Raw genomic sequence first — 12,460 nt, 5'->3', positions numbered from 1 at the left:
TGTACACCTGCGCTCACTGAAAAGAACAGTTTCATATGAAAAGCTTCATTATAAACTAATCTTATTGTAGGGGTAAGAAAAAAAAGGGGGGGGGGGGAGGTGTATAAAAAGGAATGTTTGATGCTTTTCATTATACGCACATCCTCCAACGGATTTATTCCACTTCAGCTGTGCTTAGATCATAATCCATTTTTTATTGTGGTCCGTTTAAGGAATTTAAGGCGGCAACCTGCATGAGAACTGTTGATTATTTTATACCAGCAACGCAAAAAAGAAAGAAAGAAATAAACCAAGAGGACGCGTTATGCATGAGAGGGTGAAATCTATAAACAGGAAACCTAAAAATTAAATAATTTTGGTGAAATTTAAAAAGGTAAAAAATAATAATAATAATCTAAATATTTGCGCAGCTGTTTCCTTAAAGGTACTTGTTCGAAACTAAATGTGTTGCTTTGAAGTTATATTGCTAATTTACTTATAGTTTGCATGAATGGCAATAAAATATTACATTTGTTTTTGTACGTTTTTTTTTTTTTTTTTCGAGAAACGGCTTTGGCCAAAGTGTTTTATGTTTGATTTAAAATCTAATGAATGTGTCAAATAATAATAAAAATAAAAAAAATCTATTTATATATCCCAGAAATTTCTGTATTTCTCCCCAAATCACTGAATTACTCAATTTATTGTTATTATTTTTAAAATCGCTTTTAATGAACAAGATACAGCTTTATAGCGCCCTCTGTCGGATGACACACTTCGTCTGCCTTCACTATTTCACATAAAATCACACAGCTTATCAATCTACTTTGTGCGAATTTTATTTCAATTTTTTACATTAGATGAATGCAGATAAATAATTTAGATTTTTATATTTGACACAAAGTATACTGTATACTTTGTGTCCAACCTCAGACATTATTAAGCGGCGTTTTATTTCCTAAAAGGAAATCAATTGGATATATCACAACCGAGCAATTTCAGGCCGTTGGCTGCAGTTGAATAGTCTATTTTCTGTTTGTATTGGTCTTAGTGTGGGGGGTTTTAAATAATGGACGTTTGCTTAATGTGTTAATCTTCCATCAGAAAGACTCCGGAGGCCCGCAGTGCTAAAGGGCCCCTTAATTCTCGCAGCCCGTACTGTATTTGTATGAAACAAACATCCAGGTGAGACTGCGGAGCGGTGTCAGCCACGTGTCGGTGGTTGTACATCTATTTGACTGCATATTTACGCAAGAGCATAACTATCAGCATAGAGCCCCCATTAGTAAAAGCGAGTAAACCTGTAGTGTTGACGAGAGACCAACACAGTCTGCTTAACTTGGAAATGAGATCATGAGAAAAAAGCTCCCTGTGTTTGAGGATTTGGGATTGCACCGGCGGGGAACAGGAGATGGAGAAATCTGCCGCTTCTTGTTTTGTATTTGGCTGTTGTCAAACGTCAAGATCCGCTTTAAGCGTAAAGATTTTAGTATGATTTTTACAAGATGATAATGCACATGTTCCATGCTTTTTTGTCTTCTGAGGCCATAAAATAGTTAGGCTTAACATTATGCTGAATATGTGCACTGGTACATATTTTTGAATTTAAAAAATGTTCCTTGTTCGTGCCAATTTTTCGCTTGCGTAAATTCACCAAAATAGGTCGCAATCGTGTGTGAATGCACGAACGCACACAGCTGTTTGCATTTGTTACACAATCGAGGAATCTATTAAAGAGAGAAAGAAAGCACAAAAAAAATAAAATTACAAAATGACATTATCTACCCATGGGTAAAAAAATACAATATTCTATTACCTGTTTATTTAACGGGTATTCATGTATGGAAAGGTATTTAATGGGAACGTTTTATATTTTCCTTGCGCAAAACTTGTATAGTAAAACTTTTCCATGACCTTTAACGACATAATGTCCCCGAATGAGACACGTTGCTAATAACAGGTTAATCATCAACCTGCCAATGTCCTCTCACATGGGGTGAAGGACACATTTTAGATTTAACCAAAAACAAAAATCCTCACACAGGACCCTGCAGTTGCTCCATCTCCCTGTTTGGCATTTCTTATTTCCCTCTCTCTGTGATTGATGTTTGCTTTTATATTAGTCATTCCCCGAACTGTAACTGAACTGCTGAACTTTTCACATGAGATGCAAAAACGATGACCTGAATATTTTTAGGACTGGAATAACTTCAACCTCTGTTTGTTTGACTTGACTGTATTTAGGCTGCTTTTCATTTAACTGGATCACAGCTCGTTGTTTGGTTTTTCAATGCAAGCGTGTCCCGAGAAGCCAAAACAATATTGTTCTTTTATAAATTCGGTTTGTTTTAATCTGAAAGAAAAGTAGACAGCAATAGTAAAAGATCAAGCCTGTGCCACCACGAGCTACAGTAAAAAGAGGTGATTTTAAACGCACTCCATCATTAAGATGTAATTAAGCAATAGAATTTAGGTTTGCATCAAAAAAGACATTCCATAATATTTTAATCATTCATTTACTAGACTTGAGTACAGGGTTCAGTGAGTTGCAACATTTTATTTAAATGTATAGAGAAACAGATAGATGATTTTTATGTTCTTTATTGCTACGTTTTTCGAATGCCTGTCCTTGTCCTAAGCTCATATTTAAATGATTCTATGTTTACATCTTTAGGGAGGAATCAGTAAGACAGTAAAGGTATCTTAAAATGAGAAAGAATACACTTTATGAAAGGTACAAGTACATGCTGAAAGATAGCAAATTTGGTCATTTTTGCCACAGAGTTACATGAGCCACTAAATCAAACTCCACAGTAGCATCACAAAACTTCTGAAATTCACTTTTGTCATTTGATTTTAATACACCATCCCAAGCTTATTAACTTGCATGACATGTATTACTTTTCATGAAAGCAATAGGGTCAAATTAATGATTTGAATCACATGATTTATAAATTCTCTTTTATTTGTATTTCCTAAAAAGGGAAAAAATACCAGATTAGGTTTCCAGACCAAAAAGAGCAGCTGAAAGTATCTAATGTTTCAGGTTAATGCTATAAAAGGAGTAGGTTAAAAAATAATAACACACAAAGCGAATTACCAAAGGACTAATATATGAATTAAAGAAACAGAATTGTATTCTTGGTGACTGTCTCTCAGTCACTGTTTTGCTTTTCACCAGATCAGCCCACATCTTCCACAATGTTCATTCAAAAGTGGTGGAAGTTTCTTGATTACCGATTGTTGTCTGTCGTTCAGTCTTTCTTAGCCAAATTCATTGTACAACTCAACTAAAACTCAGGAGCTACCTTCCATCTGACTTTAACACAAATTCAGTAGAAGTAAAAAGTATTTTTTAAAATTTGGAATGGGGAATTATATTCAAAATTATAAAACACTAATAATATGGGGGGAAATGCACAAACATTTATATAGAAATACATACAGTATAGCTAGTTGGCATGTCTATTAACATTAAGACTAACTCTTTGGTCAAAATGTGACTGTTGTACCAAGTTAGTAATCCTGCTAACTTCTTGATGAAAGGGTAAAGCTATCTTAAGTAAACAAACATGTCCCTGGAGTGAACTCAAAAACATTAAGATTATTATACAGAGTAATTTCACCATATCACCTTCTTTCATATTTAATGAGGAGGTTGAGGTTTAGTGAAGTGTTTAGTGAAGAGATCCGGTTGCTCGTTCAAAATGGCAGGTCTTTGAAGTTCAGAGACTCCTTCTTGTCTCTTCTCTGACTCAAAAACTAGCCCAACATTTTTCACTCATTGTTTGGTTTCAACTTTGCAAATCAAACATTGTCCTAACAGCACAGACCTTACAGGTTAAAGAAATAACAGTTCTGTAAGCGTATGAGAATAAAACAGTGCATTAATTGAAGGTGGCCTTTTGTTGGAGTAAAAACCACCTAATGTATTTTTCTCATTATTATGTTAAGCCATGCAGACTTGCTTGAAGGTGTCCGTGCTCAGGCCTGATTGTTGTGTCAGATTTGTCACTTGCCTAACCAGTTAGCTTCTATAATGACCGGTGTTACATTTCACACATTCAGGTGTCATTACTTCTTTGATTACAACGAGGAAAGCTAGTAAGAGTAGAAAGTTTAATGAGTCAGTTAAATAAGCGAAAAGAGCAACACCTACAGCAACAAAAGCCCTCAATGAAGTTTTCTTGGGTTCGGGAAAAATTGGGAGGCGAAGACAAGGTGATTTCTGCTCTGTGAAAGGAAGGCGGATCTCTTCGAGTATTCCTTCGAACACCCAGAAGTAGTTGACAAGAATGTGTTAACTTCTCTTTTTTTCAACCGAAAATAAAAGATCCACTTAGAATGACCCTTTTTACGCCATTGTTTTCCTCCCGCGTACACAAGGTCACGCAAAGCATCATGGTGTGAGGGGTTAAGCGAGTAATTTGTCAAAATAAAATTAATAATGAGAGAACCTTCCTTTGGAAAGTGCTGGAAAAAAAGATGTTTACTGCCAACCAACCTGCCTGTGGTGACAGTAAACATTCCAGAGCTTGGCTGCAGTTTGGACTTGCCATTATCTGCCACAGCTGTGACAACGCCTGTTGGCTGCAGGTTTGCGGTTGGCCACACCGTGTTTACCTGGAAATGAATCTGAAAAGCGTCCGGACTGGGAAGGCACACAACCCAGTAGGTCAAAAAAAAAAAAAAAAAACCGAGAGTACTCATTGCAGTGAGGGGCAGTGGGAGGGAGTCCAAAGTTATTGCGGTTGCCCCAGCGGGTCGGGATGCAAACACAGGCGTAAACGCACTAAGGATATCCTCAAATAAGCACCTTTTGATATTGAGAGGAATGCGGGGAGGAATGTCATTTGATATGTTTTATGTTGACTGTATCCAAGGCATTGCAGATTCAATACTTCTCCCTTGTCATGGTAAGGGATCAGTGTTGACTGCTGCTCTCCATCTATCAAACAAGGTGACAGTTTATCTGTTAGACCACAGGAGTAGACTGAAGAAGGTTGGATCATGAGAGATGCACAGATTAGATGACACCGAACTATACAACTCTGTCACTGACATCTAAAGCAGATTTAAATAACTTCATAGAGTTTTGTAGCATATTTCTTCATGTTCTTTTTCTCACTGATACACAGAAAATATTAGTTCCCTGCTTGGTGACTCTCCCCTACCAAATATATAACCAAATATTCAGAGAGTTTGACCAATAACTAGCTTAAAGACTTTCGTAATGCTTCAACTTCATACAACTTATGAATGTACGTATGTATTGTTGTGTGACCCAATACTTTCACACAACAATGTGTTTACAGCCACAGTTTTGCTTTACATTTTGTCTGTATTTTGCTGTATCCATCCTCCCATCAACTCTGACCAACTTTCCCATCCATGGTGAAGAAAATCATCCTCAAAGCATGATGCCACCATCACCCCAATCTGCTGCAGGAATGGTGTGATAAGGGTGATGTGCAGGCATAGTTGCTCATGCTTAGCATTTTGAATGAAGATCAGAAAGCTCAACTTTTGTCATCTTTGCAATATTCCCCTTCACGGTTTGTAGCAAACTTTCAATGAGATGCTATATAACTTTCTTTCTACAATGGCTTTACTCCTGCCAGCCTTCTATCAAAGCCAGTTTGTGGTATATACAATTACACTGTAAAACATGAATATTTGAACTGACTTTTAAAAAGTGCTCTAATTTGTTACAGCTGATTTTATTAGTTTTGCTCAAGCTATACATCTGATTTGAATAATTCAGCAAAACAAATTAGAGTATTTTTTAACCTCCTGAGACCCTGCATCCTCATATGAGGACATTACATTTTTGTAAACACAGATGTAAATAATAACATTGATTGAATGGTCTTATCGTCACACAGATAGACCCAATGTCCTCATCTGAGGACATTGGGTTGTGAGATAACCACTTATTGTAGAAAGCTAAAATTTAATTTTTAGGCTAATTGGGTCCTGACAAGGAGAAAATGTATATGCAAAAACAGACCCATTGTCCTCATATGAGGGCATTGGTTTTGACATAGTTCAAGAGCACATAGAAAGCTAAAATTTAATTTCAACTAAAGTTAGGTCATACTAATCCCAAATAGTAAGGAGACATAAAAAATGCACATCACACAAAAGCCCGGGTCTCAGGAGGTTAAAGTTGGTTCAAAGAACATTTGTTTCAGTGTGATAGTTGTGTCAAAGCATTGTTTCATTTGAGCTGCAGATCTGTGTAGCTCTGCCAGAGCTACCACAGCCTAATTACTTGCTTCTCTGAATAATGTTCTCACCTCACCTGTGAGTTTAAGTGGGAGGACATGCATAGGTTGCACTGGTGTCATATTTATTTATTTTTTCTGATGGTGAAGTCAAAAGTGCACTGTTCAATTTTAAAGGTTGGGATATTGTTTTATAACACTAGGCATGGGGGTGGCCGTATCATTTTGTGGGGCTTTTTTGTCCCACAACATGATGTGGGTCAAAACAATCCCCACATGAGGCTTTTTTTTTTTTAACATTCTAACCATTTCAACCAAAACCTTAAGCTAAATGGAACTAAAAATCCTCTGGTCTGACATTTTATATTTGATTTAACTTTTTAATTTGTTGCTACAGGAGGACCTAGTACACTTCATAAATTAGATGCATCATAAGTAAAAGAATAATACGTACAAATATTGAAGCAACATCAGCCAGGGAGTGAAAGTTTGGGCAGAGATTGGTCTTTCAATAACCCTAAGCTAGCAGTCAAGGTGGTTACAAAGTGGCCGTGGCCATTACAAAGTCCTGATCTCAGAGTTATGGAGAAGTTGTGATAAGGTGTGTGCGAGTGAGGCGGCCTACACAATGGATTCAGTTACACAAATTCTGTCTGGAAGAATGAGACAGAACTCCAGCAAACTATTGTGAGAGGCTTATGAAAGGAAACCCAAAAAGTTTGACCCAAATCATACATTTGAAAAAAGCAGTTATCCCTGATACTGACTAAATGTATGTAAACTGTTCAAGTTAAGGAAAGTTACCAAGAAATTTCTATAAAAGAAAAAAAAAAACACGTTTATGCCACGTTTTCTGGCATTTAGCAAATAGAAATAATCTTGATAATTCTACCTAGACTAAAACAAGAAACGTTTGCTCTAATTCAACTTCAGAAAGTGAGAAAAAATGGGTTTGTGTATTTTTATTCAGCATACATGTACATCTGGCTTCAACTGTAACTTTTATAAATTTTAGAAACGTTCTTACCAGACACCACTCACCCAGAATCCATAACACTTATCAAAGATAAAACAGCCTGGCTGAGAAACTGGAATCAAGATGCACCAACTGAATGATGATGCATCAATGAGTAAAAATTGAAAAAAGTGGCCAAAGTTAAAAACAAAAACAAACTCCAATACAGTTACAGTAGAGTAGTAATTCTTTGTATTAGTAGTTCTGTATAATAATTGAACTTATAATCTAAACCACCGCAAAACAGTAAAGTGGGTAGAAATATGACCACCTTAAAACTTTTGATTCTTTTCATGGATAGGAGGACCACAAAGTAAAAGATGAACATCAAAGCAAATCCATGAAATTTATTTTTTTTTAAGCACTTTCTGCTTGAATCTGTCTGAAACAAATCTACTTCAAACATCTATCTGATTTTAAAGCGGCTCTAAATAAGACACCCAATGTATACTATGTGACCCAAGTCACTTGCTCTGACGCCTTGTGCTGTCTAAAACTTTCTCAGAACCACAGGGATGTGTATTGGAGCAAGAAGGTTTAATATCATCAAATCAGCACATTGTTATTCATTGGTGGACCAACTGCAGAGTCAATACACATTTAATCGCAGACTGAAGGCAATTAAAAACCGAAGGGGAGGGCAGTGGTGCTATGTTAATTAAAGAGCCAGGCTCCCATGGGAAGCTCTGTGGCTAAATATCACTACAATCAAGCCCACCCAATAATCCATGATGAGCTATTGCCATTCACACACGGCCACCACGCTGTCAGATTCTGTCTGAGCGGACAAGAGAGCAAACCGGGCCTCATGATTAAAAAGTTGTGAATCAGTAATTGTCTTTATAATGCTGAGTGTCTCTGGGGACAGGGACAAATGGTGGCATCCTCTCCATGACAGAATAATTATTCAGCAACCCTAATCTTATTTTGATTTAGTTAATGGGGTGCGAGAGATTGCAGCGAGTTCAATATGGTGGATTGGAATAACCACCTTGACAAAAAGCACACATCTCTTGTCATCTCAAAGTGCTCCACGTTGCCTTTTGTTTTCCCATCAGCCTCAGAGGCAGCGAGTGAGGCAGGGTCACATCTGCTGCTGTCTTATCTGCATTCGAGACTGAGGGGGAAATTCAAGTTTGGGATTACCTCTGACTCCTGAACCCAGCTGAAATGCTCCTGCACTTTCATTTCAGTTCACAGAATACCAAAAACATCTTACCTACCTTGACATCTGTTGCTTTTTTTTTCGCACACATGAGAGAGAGACAAATGAAAATGTATTTCTGGTCTGCATTACGGCAGAGTGGATAACTTGAACTGTCATCCTTCTCCCTGCATGGACTGAGAGCCCATCCATATGCAGATGGCTAATTTGTCGTGTTTACAGAGGAGCAGAGGGAGGTGGGGTGGGAGAGTCATGAGGAGGCGCTGCCTACGTGTCACCCCAGGAGCCCGGTGTTAAAGCCTGCCCTTCCAGAGCAACAGCATAAGTGTCCAATCTGTGTTTGCTTACCCGTGGACTCTGACGGCTGAGTCCTGGGCTGGGGCCCATAAATTGTGCCTCCTTTACAGGGCCCCGACAGCTAACAGGCCATTGGGAACTGGGGTCCAACGACACAGCCTCTCAGCAGATTAGCACCTCATCAGCCTCCTGCAGCTTTGAACAAATACTATCCCTGCCTCCTTCAAGATACAATAGGTCAGTGGCAAGAGAGTGCCCCCCACCTCTACAGGCAGTTAGAAAACTTCCTGACTTGGTCTTTTTCTGGGACCACAGCTGCACTGTGGAGCCCTTCCCCAGCCTCAGAGCCCACCCCTGCTCCAATTGGCAAAATGTGTGTGTTTCAGGTGAGCAAATATTGCCACTTGCCTGAGAGTTCAATGACCGACCATTTTAGGAGGAGAGGGTGGAGAAGGAGGGTTGCGTATTGTGCCTGGGTGATTTGCAACAGGCATGCAGGGCGAATCACACAGCAACCGGTCGGTGGGATGGGTTAGGAGAAATTTCAAGGCACAGCTGGAGTCAAGAAGTCAAACACGCACCTATGTACCCCATCTGCATTTTACCGAGACCAGGAAACAATTCAAAGCTTTAGTTTCTATCTCTAAGTGAAACAGAAGATGCTCCGCCACACACTGAGCTCTCATTTTTTTGTCCACAGGAAAGTCTGGAAAGTTGAGCCATCTCATTTATAAATGTTTCTTATTATAATAATGTTGGACCAAAAACATAAACTTTGAAGGCAATGTAATTTTATTTGCGTGGAACATTTCTGCAACTACAGAGTGCTATCTATACATGATTAAAAAGAAAAAAAGCTAAATACTACTACAATATAACAGACACAGAATTAGGGGGAAATAACAATGGCCTTTTTAATTTTCTCATTACCACTGTTTTATTTTGCTCTTCAAAGCTTCCTGAGTGTGAAGTCTTACTGCTGATGCATCTGGAGAGCAATGAACAGAGGAGTGAAGAGTATCGTACAAGAGGGTACAAGAAGTTGTTTTTTGTTGTTGTCGCATTACAATATTACAGCATCATTTTGAAGAGGAACGAAAAGTATATTTTTCCAGTGTTTTCTGTGACTGAAAAATGTTTTAACTATCTTGCAGAGCCACCTTTCACCACAATAACAAATCTTCTGGGGTATGTCATCACTCACTTTACACATCTAAAGTTTCTCATTTTTGGTCTTTCTTAGGACAACACCGAAGTCCTGTCACATTCTGTGGAGGATATCCCAAAAATTCACAACTGGATGAATACACACCGACTTACATCATTCTTCTGAACTCTGGTTGTATGTTTCATGCAGAAGTTGAGCCTCTGCCCCAGTCTCGAGTCTTCTTCCAGAACTGGGTTGTATTCAACTCCATCCAACTTTCCAGTCTCTGTTGAAGATAAAAATATTACTTTCAACAGCATGTTTCCTCATGCGAATAGTGTGTTTAGTGTTTTCCTTTCTGACACACATTTACATGTAGACCAAAAAGTTTCATTTTGCTCTCATCTGACCAGAGTAACATCCTCCACATGTTTGCCTAGTCTTCAGAATAGCTTGTGGCAGACAAGCTTCTTGTAGCTTTCTATCACCACTGCCTGTCTTCTTGCAACTCCTCCACAAAGGCCGAGTTTGTGGAATGCTTTTCTCAACAGATTCAAGGGGAGTGAACACTTTGGCACTATATAATCAGCCCGTAGCAAAGGGAAGGAGAAATGCTCATTCATGACAAGGCCAACAAATGCACATTGTGTACATTGACAACATTACGTGATAGTATAGACTTTACACAAGAAAATGTTACATTGCTAATTAATTTCAAGATTTACATTGAAGTCAGTTAATTTAATGACTCTCAGTTTCCAGACCATGGCTAATAGACAGCCTTATGAAGTTAAAAGGTCACCTGTTAAATGGCACACCAACAAGTCTCTCAAACAGAACAGAAATGGACCAGCTTGGGTAAAGGCTACGGGGCCTGTGGCTGCAGCCGGCATCCCGTTGGGTCAGAAGATGATGTGTCAGTGTGGACTGAGGACTGCCTTGATCCCCCCTGGAAGTCAAACACAAGTGTGGGTATAGCCATGTCCTGGGGGGCCTCCTCTGGCATCACAGTGAAATGGAACTGGCCTGCCGAGCAAACAAGATCTCTCCCCATCTCATCCCTCCAGCCCAGGCCAACCTTGTCTGATTGATGGCTTTTTTTTTTTGTTGTTCTGTTTGTTTGCTTGTTTGGTCTGCAGCCAATGGATATCAAACATATAGGGAAGGAGGGAAAAGGTGGATATGGAGGATGGGTGGGAGGATAAGGGGGCACAACACAGACCTCCCTAAGATTTCTGTGTGTCCTGACGTGAAACCTGCCGAGAATCTACCAAGCAAAGCTGCTCAACAAATATACCCAGACCTCAAGATGAGGGGACAGAATAAAGGTCACTTCCTGATCCTTCTATTCTCATCTTTTAGTCTTTATATATGTGATGTTGGAAGATGTATTATTTGGTGAATTAAAAGAAGACATATTTTATGGGGCTGGTAACACTCTGATATTTAAATGCATGCATAGGAAACATTCTGAAATATTCAATTGGACCAAATTGTCTCCGTTTTTATACTGTTTCTACTACATATGCATTGAAAAAAACAACATAGAGTGACACCTTCTGGTAGCAAACAGAACTGTGTCCTTCCTGAAACATACTATAAAACACCGGAACATGTGTTCTGTGCAAACATGACCCCTGTATACAAGATTCTTACTTGAAATTTGAAAAAAGGAAAAAAAAAATCAACATATGTTATAATACATACATCAAAAGAGACAAACGTTTCAAATGAAAATTTTGTAATCACAGTTATAAGAATTTGCTTGCCATCTGGGCTGGTGTGTGTAAACACTCTCATAGTAAAGCACCTCCTTATAAAGCTGCGGTCTGGAAAGAATGTTGATTATTGGGTGGGACGGGGTCATTTGGAAGTTAAGACGCTACCCCAAAATTAAATTGAATTTAAACAGGATAGGTACTATTATAATTTACACCAAATTCCTTGTAGAAACTGCAATAGTAGTTCAAATTGTTTATTATGCAGATTAACTATGTTTGTATTTTTCAATCACAAATAGTTTAAATTTGTAAACAGATAACTTTGTACAGTTACTTTATGTTGAAAGCTAAAAGCAATATCTGCAGTTATAATTTACACTTAAAGAAATTAAATGCAACTCTTCAAAGTGATCAAATTTGTCATGCTATGCTGAGAAGTTTATATGCTTTCTAGATGCAAATTGTTTGGTTTTGGCTTTGAAGTAGATTATATATAATGTTAAAGCACTACTTCTACTCAAAAGTATAATGAACCTCTACACCTCTGTTTAATCCAAAAAGAGATCTATCTCATCTACCTTTCCTAACATTCAACCTATTTTCACATGTTAGTCTCAAAATATGAAATAAAAATCTGCAAATATGCAACTCTGATGAAGAAGTGTCAAAAGGATTTAAGTATTGATTGCTTTTAAAACCCATGAAGAAATAATTGACTGGGCCCACACTTACTGGCACTTCTAACAAACCCTGTTGAATTAATGATTCTTAAGTGTTTTTGTCATCATCCCTTACTCTTTTTGGTTGATCAGAGTAGCCACATAGAAGACTTGACGCCGCATGAACGCCTGGATTGTGCATCAATGTTGCTGCCATATTGTGAGTTATATCTCTGTTGAAACACATTTA

The sequence above is a fragment of the Xiphophorus maculatus genome, chromosome 19, assembly GCF_002775205.1.
Source record: "Xiphophorus maculatus strain JP 163 A chromosome 19, X_maculatus-5.0-male, whole genome shotgun sequence".
Taxonomy (NCBI): domain Eukaryota; kingdom Metazoa; phylum Chordata; class Actinopteri; order Cyprinodontiformes; family Poeciliidae; genus Xiphophorus; species Xiphophorus maculatus.
The sequence above is the reverse complement of the archived record's forward strand: the minus strand, read 5'-3'. Positions refer to the sequence as shown.